Genomic DNA, 21,814 nt, shown 5'->3' on the forward strand with positions numbered 1-21,814 from the left:
GCTTTTACTTCGTAACGCTTTTACTTTGTAACGCTTTTACTTTGTGATATACTTTTACTTCGTAATACACTTCTACTTATTAACGCTTCAACTTCACAATACACTTCTACTTATTAACGCTTCTACTTCACGGTATGCTTCTACTTCACGGTACGCTTCTACTTCACGATACGCTTTTACTTCACGATACATTTCTACTTGCTAACACTTCAACTTTGTTAAATGCTTCTACTTAGTTAAATGTATGCTTGTGCTTGTATAGTTATATAAATAATGTTTAAAGGACTTAGGAAGGCTAGTTCGCCCTATTTCCTTTTCTTCGTTGAGATGTGGTCTGGTGGGATCGGATATCCATCTGAAGGTCATTTGATCATTAGTTATATATTATGTATACAAGCATTGACATATAAGTTTACGTCAGTCAGTTCAGTTGTGAGTCTCTATCACTAGTCCAGTATTTTACATTAGATCTCACTATATGAGATGCATCTTCAGGACACGACCTTCTCCGTTGTCTAGTTGGTAACCAGAGTCTCCCGTAGGGAGAGCGGGCATTATGTGTATAGATCTATACGGGATTGACACTCCCGCACCATGACTGCTAGCTACAGTCGACGGCCTACCAAGCCAAGGGGTGACAAATGTCATATTTATTCCGACGCTTGCAGGGCGTCAAGTACTCTAGTGTCAATCAGTATGGTTACGAGTATCTCCATGTTTACCTTATAATTCATGGCCTTAAGGTAACGAGAATTAACACTATATTTCTGAAACATCACTCTTAGGATCACTCTTTGTTTTAGACCTTGCTAGTTGTATCTTTCATTTGATACTGTCCGGGGTCTGTGTTTCTTTGTTTTAGACCTTGCTAGCTGTATCTTTCATTTGATACTGTCTGGGGTTTGTGTCTCTTTGTTTTAGACCTTGCTAGATGTATCTTTCATTTGATACTGTCTGGGGTCTGTGTTTCCTTTCGTTAGACTGAGCCAGGCGTACCGTTCATTCGATACTCTCCTGGAGTCTATGATTACTTTTGCCTTAGTCAGCAGTCTTCACTGCTGAGGCATATGTTATTTTCCCTGATATTCTCCTACTTTCTTTAAAATCAATACCATATTTTGATAATGATAGTGTTAAGGGAAAAATTACTTTTTACAACATACTCTGTCCAGTCTTGGTAGAAGACTGCTTTTAATTAGAAAATATAGGATTTTCTGGAAATGACTCTAATTCACTGTATACTCTAAAACTACTACTTATATAAAGTTATTTGGATAAAAGGACACTAAATACTTATGAACTCACCAGCATTTGTAAAAATGTTGATACTCGCTTACAAATAACTTGTATTCTCAGGTCAGCAATAGACAGGTACATCTCAGGCGCTTTTGATGAAGACCATTTAGTACCAAGCTGCGTCTACATTATTACTTGTATTACTTTGATGATTCTATACAATGTAAACCGATGTAAAACTATTACTTTTAATGCAATGATTGTTGTACTTTGATTACTATACTGCGTATGTTGTGATACTTGACATGATGTGATCCACCCCAGAACGTTTCTGCCGTTCCGGTTTTGGGGTGTGACAGTACCTATCAGGGTACAGGTTCAAGTCCTATAAATTATAACCAAAGCCTCCTGGAGGGAGAGCATGAATTTATGTATAGATCTATACGGGACTAACAATCCCGCATCTAAATTGTTAGCTACAGTTAGGTCGACAGGCATGGGGTGGCAAATGTCATAACATTCTGACGCCTGAAGAACGTCGTAGAGGCCACTAGTCATTTAGCATGGTTATATGAAACTCACAATAGTATTAACTAAAACATTGTTTACAGGATTAACACTACTTCAATGGTTTTATTTTAAACAATGAAACTACAGTACATTATTTTACACTACGGCTGGTGGGATCCAGGCATTCATACAAACAATACTGCGATACACTATTTCCCTAGTACAGAGTACACTAGTACAACATACAGTTTAGGGGGACATTTATGATACGGTTTTATTCATTAATAAGACTACATAATACTATTATAGAGTACGGTAACAAACATACATTTTGGTCTTATGGCCTAAGACTACATTACATTTACTAAAGAAAATAATTGATTCTTTTGGAGGAACATACTAAAGCTTTCAAGAAACAATGACAAGTTTTCCATCATAAAAAACGTACTTATGAACTCACCAACTTAAATGTTGATACGCTTTCAAAATCACTTGTATTCTCAGGGAACCAGTAGACAGGTACACTACAAGATTTTGAGATAACGGAGCATTCATGGTGTCTCGTCTATAGTTTTTGCTATATATTTTGATGTTATGCAAACAATGTTGCAAATACAATGTAAACACTATATTATCAATGCAATGGTTATTGTTACTTTGATTACTATTATTCAATTGTTGTGATATTGTACATAACATCCTCCGCCCTCGAACGTTTCCGCCTTTCCGGTTTGGGGGTGTGTCAAATTGGTATCAGAGCATTGTTTATATTGAACTAAATATATCAAACCTTGTAAGATATACAACTATAAATACAATGGGGCCGAACTGCTCTGACTAATAATACACTTTTAAAATATAAGTATTTTATAAGAAGTATACGAACATGCATACATACCAGAAATAGTATCACAGTAAGAAACTACATGAAAGTATTTGTACGAGTTGGACACTATGGTTAAACCTGGATAGTTATGTAATCATATCTAGGATAAATATGGCATGATCAACTATATTTATTTGAGATATGACCAACATGTGTTTAGGAATGATTGTGGTGTTGCAACAAGTTTGAAACTTAACAACTTTATAAAAAAGGAACACTAGAACCAAACATACAATTAAAATACTATAGTTTTATTTTATAACAGTATAACACTAGAATCAATCATGTGAAAACAAAGAACCCTTGCTGATAGATCTATAATTGCTAAGTGTATACGTAAGAGTTATATATAATTAAAATTTTATAGACTTAGAATTTGTGGTTTAGCTTTACTTCCTGTTCCTTGTTTGGTTGTGGACCTAGAATGGGATCACTTACTCGAAGGCCTATTTAGTCTTAGTTATATATAATTTGTATACACTATGTGATTATAGGGGGGATCAGGCATTAATTACACTATACAGCTTCGTTACAAGTGTTGCTATAAATTTCAGGAAGTGAAATTTGCGATTGTTTACTTATATTAGTAGACTCCCACTATAAATCGCTTAATGGAACACTATAAATGTCAGGATAAGATATACCTTGTTCAAATATCACCTGACTCATGACCGCTATAGAGGACTTATCATCATTTTATCTTAAATCATTATAGAGAAAGATTCCTCCAAAGAAGTCCAACAAAAAGAAAAACAACCCACCAACGAATCCACCACCGCCACCACCTCCTCAGTATGACGCTGCTGTGTTCCAAGCAGCAGTAATCATCGTTGTAGCAGCAGCCATGACGCAGATCAATGCAAGTGGCACTAGTGGGGCGGGTAGTGGTAGGGGTGGCAATTGTGGACACGACACGACAAAAATACACGACACAAAACGAAATTGAGACGAAACTAAAATTCAAATTCGTGTTCATGTCGTGTTCATGTCAAGTGTAAAAAACACAATGTCGTGTCGTGTCGTGTTCGTGTTCAAAATTCGACACGATATTGACACGATTTAGCATTTATTTGTCGTGTTTTTCGCGTTTCTTGTTTTTGTCGTGTTATGTATGATTAAATATTAAGTAAATACACTAATTATTATATTATGTTATTATTTCGTGTCGTGTTTGTCGTTTTTTAATTGGTTCGTTTTCGTGTTAGTTAGAAAAAACACGACATCATGTCGTGTCGTGTTCGTGTTACCAAAAACCTTGTCGTGTCGTGTCGTGTCAGACAAAAACACGACACGATGACACAATTTGCCACCCCTAAGTAGTGGTGCCAATCCTTCTAACCACGGAGATAGTCATGGACACCCGAGGGAGTGTTCCTATAAGGACTTCACGAATGCTAAACCCAGATCCTTTGATGGAACTGGAGGTTTCATTGCTTTGACACGCTAGTTCGAGAAAAGTGAATCAGTATTTGAAATCTGTGTGTTCCCCGAAACTAGCAAAGTGACATTTGCAGCATGCATTTTCATAGATAGAGCTCTCTCATGGTGGAATAGCCAAGTCAAGTCATTGACTCTCCCAATTGCTAATGTCATGAGTTAGGATGACTTGAAGGAACTAATGCTAGCGGAATCCTGCCTGAGGGGCGAAGTGCAAAAGCTAGAGCAGGAGGTATGGGGTTTGACGATGAAGGATTCTGATATTGCTGCATACACTGCCAAATTTAGTAACCTGGCTACTCTGTTCCTTGGGATGGTCACCCTGAAAAGCAAGAAAGTAGAAAGATACATCTGGGAACTCTCTCCTCATATCCAAGTGAATGTAACAGCTACAAACCCACTTACTTTCAATAGTGTAAAGCGTCAGCCACAGATCCTATTAGATCATAGGGTTCGTCAAGGATTCATGATAGCCACCCCCGAGCAACCGAAAGAAAGTGGTGGCAAGAATGAACTCTCGAACAAAAGAAAAGGGCAATTGTCTCAGGAGCCCTCAAAGAAGTAGCAATGTAACGACCCAATTTTCACGTCCAAAAATTTCATTTTTAAAAACATTACTTTTCGAAAATGTTAAAAGATAAAACATTGTTTGACCAAACTACATCACAACATAAACCATGTTCAAAGACAAGTCATACAACAAATCGAAACATCATAGTATAAATCCCAAGGACATCTAGTAAATGCGGAAACCAATGTGTGTGCATGATGTGCCGCTACTGAGCCAGCTCCTTCCCCTTCGATGAAGAGGTACCTTAAACCAAAACTGTAAACTGTAAGCACAAAGCTTAGTGAGTTCCCCCATCATACCACATACCATACAACACATAACATACATACTGCCAGGCTATTCTGGGGTGCCTGACTACTCGGTACGGCCATTCTGGGGTGTCGACTACCTGTGCGGCCATTCTGGGGTGCCGTCCTATCCATGTCAAGCCATTATGGGGTGCTGACCTACCTGTGTCAAGCCATTTTGGGGTGCAGACTACCCTTCGGTCCTAACAACCGAACTCGGAGACTAGTCCCCTCCTCCTACCTCTATCGCATATAACATAACAAGCCAGCATGCAAACATATCATCACATACTGTCAGACGTATCTGGGGCGTCTGACTACCCTTCAGTCCTAACGACCGAACTCTACTACATACAACATATCATGCTAGCATATAACATATCAGGTAGTAACAAACCTAGTTGATATCACAAAGACAATCATCTATCATACATCTTCTACCGGTGAGCCGGCATTGTGGCCTTAGACCCACCGCTACTGGAAGGTAACTCACCTCGGAGTAGCTGCTGATCTTCGTGGGAATAGTCTGACTGTTGCTGCTGCTGTTTCGAAAATCCTCCGGCTGCATTCCCACCAAACGCTTAGTCAAAAACTGCTAACTGACCCTTGGGTAAAATGACCATTTTACCCCTGATCATGCCCTAAGTCAAAGTCAGAGTCAACTTCCAGTTGACCCGACTCGCCGAGTTGGCTCGCCAACTCGCCGAGTCCATGTCCAAACGACTGACCGAAATTATGTTTCTACTCGTCGAGCTAGGCGTTGATTCGACGAGTTCTCCTTCCAAACTGATGTTCAAGTCCTTCATCCTACTCGCCGAGTTCATCTTCATCCGATGAACAAGTTGTACTGTGACTCGCCGAGTTGTATGAACAACTCGCCGAGTCTGATCTTGATCTAAGGAGATTGCCTTGAACTCACCGAGTCTGGGCATCGACTCACCGAGTTCCACTATGGGTGAGTTTTAGCTTCCAACTCACCGAGTCCCTCCTGGACTCACCACGCGACTCGGCATAACAAAAAGGGGACAAACCCGGAGACTCGCGACTGGACTCGCCGAGTCAAATGAGCGACTCGCCGAGTCCGCTCCATGAAAGAGATAAAAATGCAATTTTGCTCAAATCCAATCCATGCCATTCGTAGATCTGGGCTCCTAGAGCATGAATAACACGTAAAGTTTCGAACTTTACGTGTAAATATCCATGTATGGGATTTTTAGGGTTCAAAATGCACCAAAAGAGTAGATCTAAGGTTTATATGCAATATGGACTCATAAAGGTAGTGGATCTGAGCTCCTGGAGCTCAACTATGCTTGGATCTAGAGACCAATCAACTTATTTCGAATTATCATGCACATACAAGCTTGGAAATGAGCCAAGAATGTCTTAGATGAAGCCTTAAGCATAGAAACATGGGGAAAATGGGATATACCTCAAAGGAACTGCTGAGAGAACACAATGGTGCTTGGATGGCTTTCCTTCTTCTGGATCTACTTGCTTTTCTCTTCAAAACCTTCAAGAACACACAACAAATACTTCAACTCTTCAAAGAACAAGCTTAAACGAGGTTTGGGAGCTCTAGGGGGTGAATGGGGGCTGGCCTGGGGCGGAAAGGGGGATTAAATAGGGTGCAAACCCCAGAACCTTAGGGTTTCATCCAACAGTGGTGACTCGCTGAGTCCAGGATATGGACTCGCCGAGTCGCCAACTTAAACGCATCCCGGGGTCTCATCCCTACTCGGCGAGTCGGACCTATGACTCGCGGAGTCCAAGGCTTAAAAAGGAAAATACTCAATTAAGATTTACATACCAGGAACCAGGTGCTACAAATCTCCCCCAATTATTTTAGACTTCATCCTCGAAGTCTGCTGCTAAATCCTGGAACAGTTCGGGGTAATGCTCCATCATCTCATCCACCGGCTCCCAAGTCCACTCCGAACCCTTGCGGTTCTGCCATTGCACCTTCACTAACTCCACCCTTTTGTTTCTCAAATCCTTCGACTTCCTGTCGAGGATTGCAACTGGGCCCTCAATGTAATTCAGGCTGTCGTCAACCTGAATATCCTCCAACGGCACTACTGCTGAATCATCCACTAAGCACTTCCGCAGCTGAGAGACATGGAAAGTGTTGTGGATCTGGCTGAGCTCGTCCGGCAGATCCAACCTATACGCCACATTGCCCACCCGGGCTACAACCCTGAACGGTCCGATAAATCTCAGGCCCAATTTACCCCGCTTCCTGAATCGAATAACGCCTTTCTAAGGTGACACCTTCAGGAGAACCATATCCCCGACTTGGAACTCCAAGTCGGATCGATGCTTGTCGGCGTAACTTTTCTACCGACTCTGAGCAGTCTAGAGCCTGCTTCGAACCTGCTGGATCCTCTCGGTCTTCTTGAGCACCACCTCGGTGCTCCCCATGAACCTCTGGCCAACTTCACCCCAGCATATCGCGGTTCTGCACCTCCGCCCGTACAACATCTCGAATGGGGGATGGTCAATACTCGCGTGGTAGTTGTTGTTGTATGAGAACTCAACCAAGGGAAGATAGGTATCCCAGCTACCACCAAAATCTAACACACATGCCCGCAACATATCCTCCAAAGTCTGGTTGGTCCGCTCGCTCTGACCATCCGTCTGCGGGTGAAAGGCGGTGCTAAAATGCAAACGAGTGCCCAACTCGTCATGAAACTTCTTCCAAAATCTAGAAGTGAATCGCACATCCCGGTCTAATATCACTGACACCGGCACCCCGTGCCGCGCTACTATCTCCCTGATGTAGATATCGGCCAACTTCTCGGCCGAGATGCTCTCCTGGATCGGAATAAAATGGGCGCTCTTGGTCAATCGATCCACGATGACCCAAATCGAATCTACTCTGCGCGTAGTCCTGGGAAGCTTTGTGATAAAATCCATCGTGTTGTCTTCCCATTTCCACAACGAAATGTCCAACGGTTGCATCTTCCCATGCGGTCTCTGATGTTCGGCCTTGACCTTCCTGCAGGTCAAGCACCGCTCGATGTACCATGCCACATCCCGTTTCATGCAGGGCCACCAATAATCTAGACGAAGATCCCTATATATCTTCATCGCCCCGGGATGAATAGAGAATCGGGACTTGTGCGCCTCCTCCATCAAGGTCTGACGCACGCCTCCGTGATACGACACCCACACCCTGCGGTGTAGTGTCAATAGTCCTCGACCATCATAATCGAAGGAGGAAACCTGTCCCACCACACGTTCGCTCTTCCGATGTTCCTCCTTGATAGCCTCCTGTTGAGCCTCCCGAATCTGCTCTAACAGGGGAGTCACCACAGTCATCCTCATGCAAATATCCCTGATCGGCGTCGCCTTGCGGCTAAGCGCATCGGCCACCACGTTGTCCTTTCCCGGGTGGTAAAGGATCTCACAATCATAATCCTTCACCACGTCCAACCACCGACGCTTCCTCATGTTGAGATTCGGCTGGTCCATGAGGTACCTCAAACTCTTGTGGTCCGTGTAAATGGTACACCGAACCCCGTAGATGGAATGCCGCCAAATCTTGAGGGCGAAAACCACCGCCCCCAACTCCAAATCATGCGTCGGGTAGTTCACCTCGTGAGTCTTGAGCTGCCTCGAAGCGTAGGCAATGACATGCCCCCTCTGCATCAATACCGCGCCCAAACCTGAAATAGACGCGTCACAATAAACCACAAAATCCTCTACGCCCTCTGGCAGGGCTAAGATCGGCGCCTTGCACAATCTCTGTCTCAGAGTCTCAAATGCTGCCTGCTGCTCGGGTCCCCACCGAAAGACCACGGCTTTCTTCGTCAACCGTGTCAGGGGTACAACTATCTTGGAAAAATCCTGAATGAACCTCCGATAATAGCCTGCCAATCCTAGGAAACTCCGAATCTTAGATGGAGACTTCGGAACCTCCCATCTCATCACGGCCTCGACCTTGGCCGGATCGACCAGAATCCCGTTTTGGTTGACAAGGTGCCCGAGAAATTGCACCTTGCACAACCAAAACTCACACTTGGAGAACTTGGCATACAAGCTCTCCCTCCTCAGGGTCTCTAAAACCTCTCTCAGATGCTCCTCATGCTCTTCCTGCGTCTTGGAATAAACCAAGATGTCATCGATAAAGACTATCACAGACCGATCCAGCATCGGTCTACATACGCGGTTCATGAGGTCCATGAACGCGGCAGGAGCATTAGTGAGCCCAAACGGCATCACCACGAACTCATAGTGGCCATAGCACGTCCGAAACGTGGTCTTCTTCGTATCCTCTTCCTTAACCCTTATCTGATGATAACCCGAACGCAAATCAATCTTGGAGAACCAAGATGCTCCATGAAGCTGATCAAAGAGATCATCAATCCTCGGGAGTGGGTAACGGTTCTTCACTGTTACCTTATTCAACTCCTGATAATCTATACACATCCAGTGCGACCCATCCTTCTTCTTCACAAACAGAATCGGGGCTCCCCAGGGTAAACTGCTCGGTCTTATGAATCCCTTGTCTAGCAGCTCCTGCAGCTGCGTAGACAACTCCTGCATCTCGGAAGGAGCCAACCGATATGGTGCCTTGGCTATCGGTGCTGCACCAGGAACGAGGTCAATCCTGAATTCCACCTGTCGCTCTGGAGGTATCCCAGGAAGCTCCTCTGGGAAAACATCTGCGAAATCTCGCACCACTGGAACCTCGCTCACGGTCGCATTATCCGTCTCCTGGGTATCCATCACGTACGCGACATATCCTGCGCATCCCTGCTGAAGGTAACGTCTAGCCCTCGCTGCTGAACATACAACGGGTCCGCGCTGTGGCCTCTCGCCATGGATCACTAACTCTCCCCCACCTGGGGTCCTGACTCGCACTAATTGTTGCGCGCAACCTATCACCGCCCCATGAGGGCTTAACCAGTCCATGCCTATAATCACCTTGTTCCCACACAACGGAATGGGAACCAAATCCACCAGGTAGCGCTCCTCAAACAAACACAACACGCAATCCCGAAATACCATCAATGCTCGCACCGATCGATCATCAGCAATCTCTACCTCCAAAGGGCAATCCAACATGCCTGAAGACTCGGGAAACTTCTTGCTAAGCGCAAGGGACACAAACGATCGAGATGCACCCGAGTCGAACATCACCTGAATTGGGATACCGTTCACATGGAACGATCCTAACACATATATATATATACCGACACATATCAATATCATAACATCATATAAATAAACGAGAGGGAAAAGAATCATACCCGTCACCACATCGGGTGCTGCGCGTGCCTCCTCGGTGGCCAGCTGGAATGCTCGGCTCCTCACCACTGGGGCATCTGCCTTACCCTGCCGGGTATCTGTGATTCACAGGGTCCCTGGTGCTGGTGCCTTCACCGGCGCTGAAGCTGTCAACTGGGGACAATTGGCCTTCTTGTGGCCCCTCTGGTTGCAGTGAAAACACAACAACTCCGATCTCTGAATAACTGCTGCCGGAGCAGTGCAATCCCTGCTAAAGTGCCCAGACTTGCCGCACTTGTAGCAGCCCGATGATCCCAACCTGCACGCCCCCTTGTGTGGCCTGCCGCATTTCCTGCAGCGGCTCGATCCTGACTGGCCTTTCGACCTCCTGTCTGATCCCTTGGGCTTCTTCCCCGAAGCCCCTCCTGTCTGACCCTCCTCTGACTTCCGTTTCCGAATGTGCTCCAAATCTATCTCCCTCTCCCTCGCCCTGGAAATCATGGAGTCCAGGGTGGGGCAAGCTGAAAAACTGACGTGCTCCTGGATATCATCCTGTAGCATGTCATGGTAGCGGGTCCTCCTCATCTCCTCATCTCCTGCGTACTAGGGCACCAGCAATGCCCTCTCCCGGAACTTGGCGGTGATATCCGCCACAGACTCTGTCGTCTGCCTCATATCCAAAAACTCCCTGGCCAGCTGCTGAAGCTTGACCGCCGGCGCAAACTCTGCCCTGAACCTGGTCACAAAATATGACCAGGTCATAGCCTCAATAGCTAAGGCTCCCAAAGAATCACCCACTGACTCCCACCAATCTCGAGCTTGATCTCGTAAACACCCTGCTGCATACCTCACCTTCGACCCCTTAGGGCAGAAGCTAGTCAACTGCGTAGACTCGATGTCTGCAATCCATCACCTAGCAACAATGGGGTCCTTTCACCCCGTGGAAATCCGGTGCACCGCTGCCCCTGAAGTCCTTAAAGGACAGCGTGCGAGATCCCGACTGGCCAGATGCCATGTCGCTCCTGAACGCCCTGAGGCGATCCTCCATCATCTGGATGATCCCTTCCTTGATCGACCCGAAGATAATGGGGGTCGACTCAAGGATACCTCTGGTGATCTCTGACGCGATGAACTCACGTAGCCTCTCATCTACTGGCTCGGAACCTGATCCCGAACCCGATCCCTCTCCTGAACTGCCAACTGCTGGTCTCGGGCGTAGTACCACCATTCTGAAATACAAAGAAATAACAATTGTTAGCGATGTTGATACCCCTGGAGGGATCCCAACCAGTACTAGTTCCCTAGTCTTATCTTAGCCTTCCTCGGTTCGGGTACGGATCCTCTGCTTTCAGTAGTACGGGCCCATACTACCTTCCACATCTATCCGTACCTTCCCCAAAGACTGCCTCGACTCGACCAGGTCCCTTCCCCTACTACTGATCACCGCTACTCATTATCCTAGGCTTACCCTAGGAAACCTCTAACTCCACCCAACCCAGCCCTCAGCTGCTGAAGGCCTCTTGGTGATGCCAATTAACTATTACCTGAATACAATCACATGCACTGAGGCTCGAATAATCCTTCGAGTAAAGGACTCACCTCTACAACGATTAAGACTCAAACAAGAGCTACGCAATAGAGTCAAATCCAACACTCTGAGATTATTCAACCCTGATCACATGTGACTTAACGTATTCACCTAACAGTTAACTCCCATCACTTCAAGGCCCACATAGCACAAAGCAAGCAGCATTTGGACGTAATAAAATGACCTCAAGCAACTCTATCCTCGAAGAGAAAAATGAACTAGCATACAATGCTAAACTCGTACTATCAGGAATAACCTAAACAGGCTACCCCACTGCTGTCTACTCAGCTCTAGCATGCAACTCTTTCACATACAGAAGCACATAAAGCAGGCACATAAGGCATCACTCCTAGATCCTTAGTCCTATTCTAGCATGCTGTTCTACAGAAACTGATAAACATAAATAAACTTGTATGGGTACGTTAGGGAATACTTACTTGAGCTTGGCCGGTTACGCACATCACACACATTATTCTTTCTTAAAACACTTTACTTAACCCTATTTGAAACATTTTCTCTTTCCAAAATCTTTTAATCCCTCGATTTGAGTTCGAGCACCCCCGAAGGTGTGTCCAAATCCCTCAAACCAGGGCTCTGATACCAACTTGTAACGACCCAATTTTCACGTCCAAAAATTTCATTTTTAAAAACATTACTTTTCGAAAATGTTAAAAGAGAAAACATTGTTTGACCAAACTACATCACAACATAAACCATGTTCAAAGACAAGTCATACAGCAAATGGAAACATCAGAGTATAAATCCCAAGGACATCTAGTAAATGCGGAAACTAATGTGTGTGCATGATGTGCCGCTACCGAGCCAACTCTTTCCCCTTCGATGAAGAGGTACCTGAAACCAAAACTGTAAATTGAAGCACAAAGCTTAGTGAGTTCCCCCATTCGTAGATCTGGGCTCCTAGGGCATGAATAACACATAAAGTTTCGAACTTTACGTGTAAATATCCATGTATGGGATTTTTAGGGTTCAAAATGCACCAAAATAGTAGATCCAAGGTTTATATGCAATATGGGCTCATAAAGGTAGTGGATCTGAGCTCCTGGAGCTCAACTATGCTTGGATCTAGAGACCAATCAACTTATTTCGAATTATCATTCACATACAAGCTTGGAAATGAGCCATGAATGTCTTAGATGAAGCCTTAAGCATAGAAACATGGGGAAAATGGGATATACCTCAAAGGAACTGTTGAGAGAACACAATGGTGCTTGGATGGCTTTCCTTCTTCTGGATCTACTTCCCTTTCTCTTCAAAACCTTCAAGAACACACAACAAATGCTTTAACTTTTCAAAGAACAAGCTTAAACGAGGGTTGGGAGCTCTAGGGGGTGAATGGGGGCTGGCTTGGGGCGGAAAGGGGGATTAAATAGGGTGCAAACCCCAGAAACTTAGGGTTTCATCCAACAGCGGTGACTCGCCGAGTCCAGGATATGGACTCGCCGAGTCGCCAACTTAAACGCATCCCGGGGTCTCGTCCCTACTCGGTGAGTCAGACCTATGACTCGCGGAGTCCAAGGCTTAAAAAGGAAAATACTCAATTAAGATTTACATACCAGGAACCAAGTGCTACAAGCAAGTTGTAGTTGTTCATGCTGAAACTGTAACGACCCAAAAATCAGCGGTAAATATTTCATTTTTAATATAACCCAAACATAGATATCATTTATTCCAATTATTCCAAAATATTGTTAATTAAAAACATTTATAAGAGTTCATCCCAAAATTATTCATTGCGAAAAACATGGGTGTAAGGACGAAGCTTAGTGAGTCTCCCCAAACTACCACATACCATACACATAAACACATAATAGCATATATTGGGCCTTACCCACTACATCGGGCCCCGCTCGGCATCAGACGAATCTGACATCGGGCCCTGCCAGGCATCGGATCGAAGTCCGACATCGGGTGGAAGTCCGGTATACATATAACATAGCAACATGCATATAACATATAAACATATAATCATTCCTCGGGCTTACCCGGACATCGGACCGATGTCCGGAACACATAAGACATAACATATAACCTAAAATTTCCTCAGGCTCGCCTCGACATCGATCCGGAGTCCGAAACACATAAACAAACACATGTGTAACACCTCGTTTATTTATTAGATAAATAAATTAATTAATGAATGAATAGTAGCCCTAAAATAAATAATTTTATATAAAAGGATTTTCTCGAAGAGCTAATTGTCACAATTTTAGAAGTCGGGGGTTAAAAGTGTAAGTTCCAGACTTAGTTTATAGGGGCTCCGTGGTAATTATTTGGATTTAATCTAAAAGGAAAAGAGGTGGAAGGGATGATTATGTCATAATTGAGATATTGGGGGTTGTTTGGTAATTTATGGGTCGAATTTGAAAGGGATTTTAGAGGATAGGGTAAAAAGGTAAATTATGGTCTTGATTTGAAAGAAAATGGAATAGCGAGGGAATAATATTGTCAATATGGATAGAAGTTTAGAAAGGGACGGGACTTATAAACCCGTCACCTTGAAAACTTAACGCTAGCCACTTATACTTCAGTTGCCACCTCTCATTCCTCCATCATCGGCCGCCACCACCCTTCACTTTGTTTTCCGATCAGCAAGGTCGCCAACGACTGGAGACATTGAAGATCGCCGGGCTTGGTTGTTGCTGCCTTACGCTGTTGTTGTCGTGGTTGGACGAAATCCCTACCGAGACCAAAGCGTGGGCCGTGAACAAAGAAGGAGAATAGGATATGATCGACCATGATGCCGCCATTGTAACTCCTACCACCGAAGAAGCCGAGAACCCCGAGCACCGATGTGTGGGCCGTGAACGGTTAGGTCCTTCCACTGTTGCATCAAAGCCGTTATAGCGCCGCCACTATTATATGCACTTCCGGTGAAGAGCGTGAAGCGACGGAAGGAACGTTGAGGACATCGGGAGAAGCTGGAAGAGATGGAACGTGGTTGTGACATTGCGAAACCTTCATCTTCTTCGCTTTATTGCTGCAACGCCGCCATTATCGCCTTAAGCCACCGTTGTGGTTGTTGTTGTCGTCACCGTGCACCACCAGGTCAGTGGTTGCGTCAAGTTTTTTGAGCATGGGTGTATGGGTGTGTTTCTACTTCTAATGTGCATGTATATCGCGTGTGTGATTGTTGGCCAGAAATGTAAAGGGACCACCATGGCAACCAGTCATGGTGGCTAACACCACCGGACACCACAAGGGGTGGATGTGTGTATTATTTTATGAGTGTGTGTGTGTGTGTGTTATTTAGACATTATTGTAATTGTATTGTAATATGTATCATAATAATGAAAAAAGAAAAGTCTAAACGACCACCGTAAGGTGGTGGTTGCTGCTTCCTGCCACCACTCTGTGTTATTTAGACATTATTGTAATTGTATTGTAATCTTGTATAGTAAATCAATATAATCAAATTTAGACTTGTTTCTACTATCATTTGGCACTGTTTAGAGTCTGTTGGAGTGTTCTAAGCCTAGTATATTCAAGAATCGGGTGTTAGGAAGTATCTGCTTGAATCCATGGTACCCTAATCAAGCTTTAAACCCATTATGAGGATTTTACGGCCAAACCTTCATGTTTGGGCCGTAAACTTGTGTTAGGCCGTGAACTCATGTTATATACATGAGTTTCATCACTTTCCTCATTTCTCTTCCCTTTCAAGACTAGAAACCCGATTTCTCTCTCAAGTATCATAAGATCTTCACCTTGATCTTCCGAAAATCTAAGAATTCTTTCCTTTTATTTGTTGTTACATCTCTTTATCTAGTGATTTTACATGATTTCATACATGAAATCTCTTCATTTTGATAGATCTTCAAGTGTTCTTCAGTTCCCCAAGAACACACACTAGTGTTCTTGGATCCTAATCACCCTAACAAGCTTCTAATAAGTAAGTACACTACCCTTAGCTTGTTATATACTTGAATAACTTGTTAAACACTTAGAAAGTATCAAGAAACTCATGAAAAAAGGTGTTTACGGCCAAGGCAATCTGCTTGGGCCGTAAACCCCTAATTAGTGGTGCATTTGTGCCACCACTCCTTCCTACGGCTTAGACTTGAAACTACAACACTTCCTAATGACTTGTAAGACCTTAACACACAATTTGGTACAAAGTTTATGGTCATAAACTCATATATCCGTGAACCCCTTTGACCGTAAACTCATGTGAGACTTCCATGTTGGCCGTAAACTCCTATGTGAGGCCATATTTCCCTTATATGCAATCCTATGTTGTTTAACACTTCAATACAAGTGTTTCCTAGTCCCCAAGATTGTTCCATTTCATGATTAGTTGTTATAAACACTAATTAGATACATATATGTGTCATTATATGCTAGTTAGGATCCATTATGCTCAAGTCTTCACTTGTCACTTAGCATCCTTTATCGATCCTACATTCGAGTTACTCACTACAGGTGAGTTCATACCCGATAACTTATCTTTTAAATAATTTTAAATGCTTTTATGGGGGAATACAATTAGAAAACATGTTAGTTATATAATCAATCAGATGTGATTTATAACTGTGTTTCAAACAAAGGATTCCATATACTTCAAACTGTGTTTCAAACAAAGGATTTCATTGACTTTAAACTGTGTTATTGAACAAACTACTAGTAAATCGTTTTATAAACTGACATCAAATCATTATTAATTATTGTTCAAAACTATTTAAATGTATTACAAAACCTCGTTTAAACTTATATACAGTCAAAAGCATATCTATATATGTATAGTTATATAAATAATGTTTAAAGGACTTAGGACTGCTAACTCGCTTTATTTCCTTTTCCTTGTTTCGATGTGGACTTAGGTTATCGGTTATTTGTCCGAAGGTCGTCTAAATATTAGTTATATATTATGTATACATATGTAGATATAAAAGTACTATCAATCAGTTCAGTACCTTAGGTCAAAAAGGCATACATTCATTTAAACCTACATAAATCACTATTAAACTATAATAGGTATAGTTTAGAGAATACTATCATATACATATACTAACAGAGAATACTATAATAGAGAATACTATACAGAGGATACTATACAAAGAATACTATACATAAGATACTATTACTATAATAAGTATACTATAACAAGGTTCTGGAATAACATAATGTGAGATACTACTTCATGATAGAATGACCATTTCATTGTGTCACGCTTTGTAACCATAATCACCTGGAAGGAGAGCGTGAGTTTGCGTATAGATCTATACTAGATTAACTATCCTACACCCTTGTTGTTCACTACAGTGGGATTTGCAAGTCTACGGGTGCCAAATGTCATTTCTTCTGACGTCTTTCATCGTCGTGTCATAGTAAGTTTAGTATGGTAGCAATCTTATCACATCTTGCTTTAATTAAACCATTGGTTTTAAGGTAGTTATTACTTCAGTAGTTAATACAAATAATAATGCAGTAGACATACATTTTATTCAAATTGGGATCTTCTCACATATAAGGTAATATAAAACTATATTTTGGTAATGATAGTCATATTTGGGAAAAGCATTCACTTTTACAGAGGAACAATACAGTTTATTCAAATTGGGATCTTCTCACATAAAGGGTAATATAAAACTATATTTTGGTAATGATGGTCATATTTTGGAAAAGCATTCACTTTTACAGAGGAACAAACATACGAAACAGTTGGGTCTTGGTAGAAGACTACTTTTTACACTAGTAGAAAATATAGGATTTTCTAGGAGTTTTCAAACATATACAAACATTTACATTGAACATTCACAAACATTTTCAGTAAACTTATACAAACATTGACACTAAAATACTTATGAACTCACCAGCTTAAATGTTGATCTATGCTTTCAAAATAACTTGTATTCTCAGGTCATCAGTAGACAGGTACCAATGGTAGATTTTGAGAAGACAGAGCGCAGTCAAGACTCGTATTTTGTTTTGATTATTCATTTTTTGTGTCTTATTACTATGAAAAGAACACACTTGTATGAAATTATACTATTAATGCAATAGATGATGTTGTTGCTTATTTACTACTTTGCATTGTTATGATACTATACATGACGTCCTCCGCCCTAGAACGTTTCCTCCGCTCAGGTTTTGGGGTGTGACATTGACCCGTTCCTACCAGAAAAAACCTTACCTCTCAATCTGGCTGCTGAAATCTCAAGTGAGGAATCTCTAATGGCTGCTCCAATGACTCCCCAACTATAAATTCACAAGGAACACTTAGTCACAAACTAAAAATCCTTCTAAGGGTAAAATGACCCTTTTAACGCTGGTCAAAGTCAACATTCTGGTCAAAGTCAACGTCCTAGGTCGACCCAACTCACCGAGTTTCTCCATCAACTCACCGAGTCCTAAAACCCTGAAATCGCGATCTAACTCGTCGAGTCACCCCCTTGACTCGGCGAGTTCCCTGATTACTAATGGTCGCGATTTGGCGAATTAACTCGTCGAGTTACCCTAAGACTCGACGATTTCTACCATCACAGAAAACAGGACAACACGACTTAGCTCGTCGAGTTCCTCTGTCTGTTTAGGCCATCTTAATGGTTTAAGGCTCTACTATTCAGATCCAAACACCATAACTCCTCTAAGTACTGGAAATACCTTCTTAAGGGTAAAATTTTCAACTTTACCCGCTTATAGTCGTTATTAATGGGTTAACTCAAACCGTAGCTGTTTAGGACATAGATCTTTGTCCAAAAGCCTTATTACTCCAACCCAAAGCATGAAAGCCCAGATCTAGGTCCTAAACACCCAATGAGCAAGTAAAGTCTCAGACTTTACTTCCATGCATGGTCCTTTTGGGCTTAAAAGGCCATAGCAACATCCTTAAGCTTGCATGGGGCTTCCATGGTCATAAAGTTTGCACCTTTAAACCATGAAACCCCTTCTAGATCCTAGATCTGAAAGGTAAACCACTTAGGGCGTCCATGTCCTAAGGATCAAGGTTCTTGAACCAAAACCTCCCCATAAATGTGATGGGTTTTAGCCATAAGAACATTCCTAAGTGCAAATACAAAACCTAATGCTTGGATCTAGGTTTCTCTAATTGAACATGCAATAAATCCAAGAGTTTGATTGATAGATCTAGTATAATAACATAAGAAATTAGATCTAAAAGAATACCTTGAATTACTTGCTTGAATCTTCTTGTCCTTGGAGCTTAGAGTCACAAATGTCACTCCTCTAATGGCTTACAAACACCAACTAGCAAGAGGATGATTTAAGAGAGATGGAAAGGTGAGAAAATCGGCCAGGGTTTCTCCAATACCAAGGGTGCCGATTTCCTCAACCCTATGGGTGTATTTATACTAGTGAGCCTCCTAGGGTTTCACCATTAAAACCCTAATTGGATAACTTAGGCTCTAACCAATTCAATCTCCTTATTGATAAGCCTTTGGATGATTTATAGGCTTATCCAAACCCTAAAATCCGTCCACCCCTTATCCCCAAGGAGTCACTGCTCAAAATACAACTATCACACAATTGACAGTTTATGCCCCTTTATTCAATTAATCTCTTTAAGTCACCAAATTAATTCCTAATTAATTTCTGACTTATATTAATCAAATAACACTATTATTATTCCTTATATTATTCTCACAATATATTAATAATATTTCTTCTCTCATTATAAATCATCCTGTCAAGTTGCTATGGTGAAGGCAACCCAAAAGGACCATGCTCAATTGGGTCAAGTACTTACCAAATATAGTTGCAGCCTTAGACACTATTCCAACAGTCTCCCACTTGGATAAGTCTAGTAACTATATATACCGATTAGCAATCGTAGCTCTCAAAGACGCTGTCAAACTCTGATCTTATCAATTTCTTCCTTTAGATAAGGGATCGTACAGTCCTCTGTTTAGATATCATGCTATCAATTCTATGGAACCACTTGTCCAGCATTTGGTTTCTCGATCTCAGATTTATTCGACATAGAACTTACTCGAACACATCAATTTAGTTCTGACCAGACCCGACACAAAAGTCAAATCAAATCATCGACCGGTCGAGATATCACTTTTACCCTCTTAGGATAAAAGTAACAGATAAACTTCGACTTATATGCACTTACTTATTCATTAATCAATTATACACAACAATGCGTTTTATAACATCAATTTACTGATGCGGTTTCACATTATCAATGTACAACCACTTAACAAATAACAAACCATATATCTAGGTTTTAAGACCATATGATATTATCGTCTTGCGATCAACCTTTTTCGTCAAATTCCATAAGGTGATTCCAGCAAGCGTGGGTTTGTTCCAATGCTCAAAACTAGTTCATAAGCACTCATGAACGTTGCAGCAAACTTTTGATATGTCTAATACCATTTAGACAATCTACACACCAGTTCATGACAATCTTCATTCATACCTACTTCCAACATATGAACGATTGTGGATCGTTTGAATAATTCGATTATTCCAAATAAACTCAATTATTCAGGAAGTCAAAACATGCAAAGTGAAACAATAGTTAAACATTTAACATAAGATAGTAACTTTACTTATCAATAATACTCCTTTATTTATTCATCAAATGTTAAATTACATTTATCTATTATAAGTTTCTAAAATTATCTAATCTAATCTAATATCATCTCTCTGCCCAATACTCCTAGGATGCTGCAAATGCTTAACCCTTCTTAGTCCCTTCGTAAGCGGATCTACTGGGTTATCTTCTGATGATATCCTCCTCACCACGAGATGTCCCTCTTCTACTTGATGTCTAATAAAATGATATTTTCTATCGATATGACAAGATCTACCATGATCCCTCGGTTCCTTGCTCAAGGCAACCGCTCCTTCATTATCACAGAAAATTTCCATAGGCTCCTTTATGGTAAGCACAACTCTGATTCGCACGTTGAATCAGCTACGGTTTCCTGCTTGGAACTCTTCCAAGTTACTGCTCCTCCATTAAGAGTAAAGACCCAGCCCGACTGCGAATGAAAGTTATCCCTGTTGGTTTGAAAGCTGGCGTCACTATACCCTCACACCTTCAAGTTATCACTCCCCCCGAGGACTAAAAACCATTCCTTGGTCCTCCGAAGGTACTTAAGGATATTCTTAACCACAATCCAATGTGCTCTGCTTGGGTTCCCTTGATATCTACTAACCATGCTCAAAGCAAAGGCTACATTAGGGCGAGTACAAGTCATAGCATACATGATTGAGCCAACTGCAGAAGCATAAGGTACTCGGCTCATATCTGCTATCTCGGCTTCAGCACTCGGACTTTGAGTCTTACTCAACTTGGCATTACTTTGTATCGGTAATTCTCCCTTCTTCGAATTTTCCATACTAAAATGCTTTAGTACTTTAGCTAAGTAAGTGTTCTGACTAAGTCCTATTAGTCTCTTACTTCTTTCTCTTACTATCCTTATTTCCAAAATATAGGAAGCCTCTCCGAGGTCCTACATAGCGAAGCACTTCCCGAGCCAGGACTTAACCTCCTGCAGAGTCGGGATGTCGTTTCCTATGAGCAGTATGTCATCTACATACAAAACGAGAAAGCTCACTATACTCTCACTGGCTTTGACAATACACATGATTCATCTTCGCTTCGCATAAATCCAAACTCTTTGACTTTCTCATCGAAGCAAAGATTCCATCTGCGAGACGCTTGCTTAAGTCCATAAATGGACTTCTCAAGCTTACACACTCTATTTGGATGCTTCGGATCAACAAAACCCTCTGGCTGAGTCATGTAAACATCCTCAGCCAACTTCCCGTTAAGGAAAGCGGTCTTGACATCTATTTGTCAAATCTCATAATCATGAAATGCGGCAATTGCTAGCATCACTCTAATAGACTTTATCTTCGCAACTGGTGAGAAGGTCTCATCATAGTCAACTCTGGGAGTTTGAGTGAAGCCCTTCACAACCAATCGCGCCTTATATGTGTGTACGTTTCCATCCACGTCGGTCTTCGTCTTGAAGATCCATTTACATCCAACAGTCTTACGTCCGGGCATGTTATCAACCAAATTCCAAACTTGGTTGTCATACATGGATGGGATCTCGCTGTCCATTGCCTCT

The sequence above is a fragment of the Lactuca saligna genome, chromosome 4 (assembly GCF_052625555.1).
Source record: "Lactuca saligna cultivar CGN05327 chromosome 4, ASM5262555v1, whole genome shotgun sequence".
Classification (NCBI taxonomy): domain Eukaryota; kingdom Viridiplantae; phylum Streptophyta; class Magnoliopsida; order Asterales; family Asteraceae; genus Lactuca; species Lactuca saligna.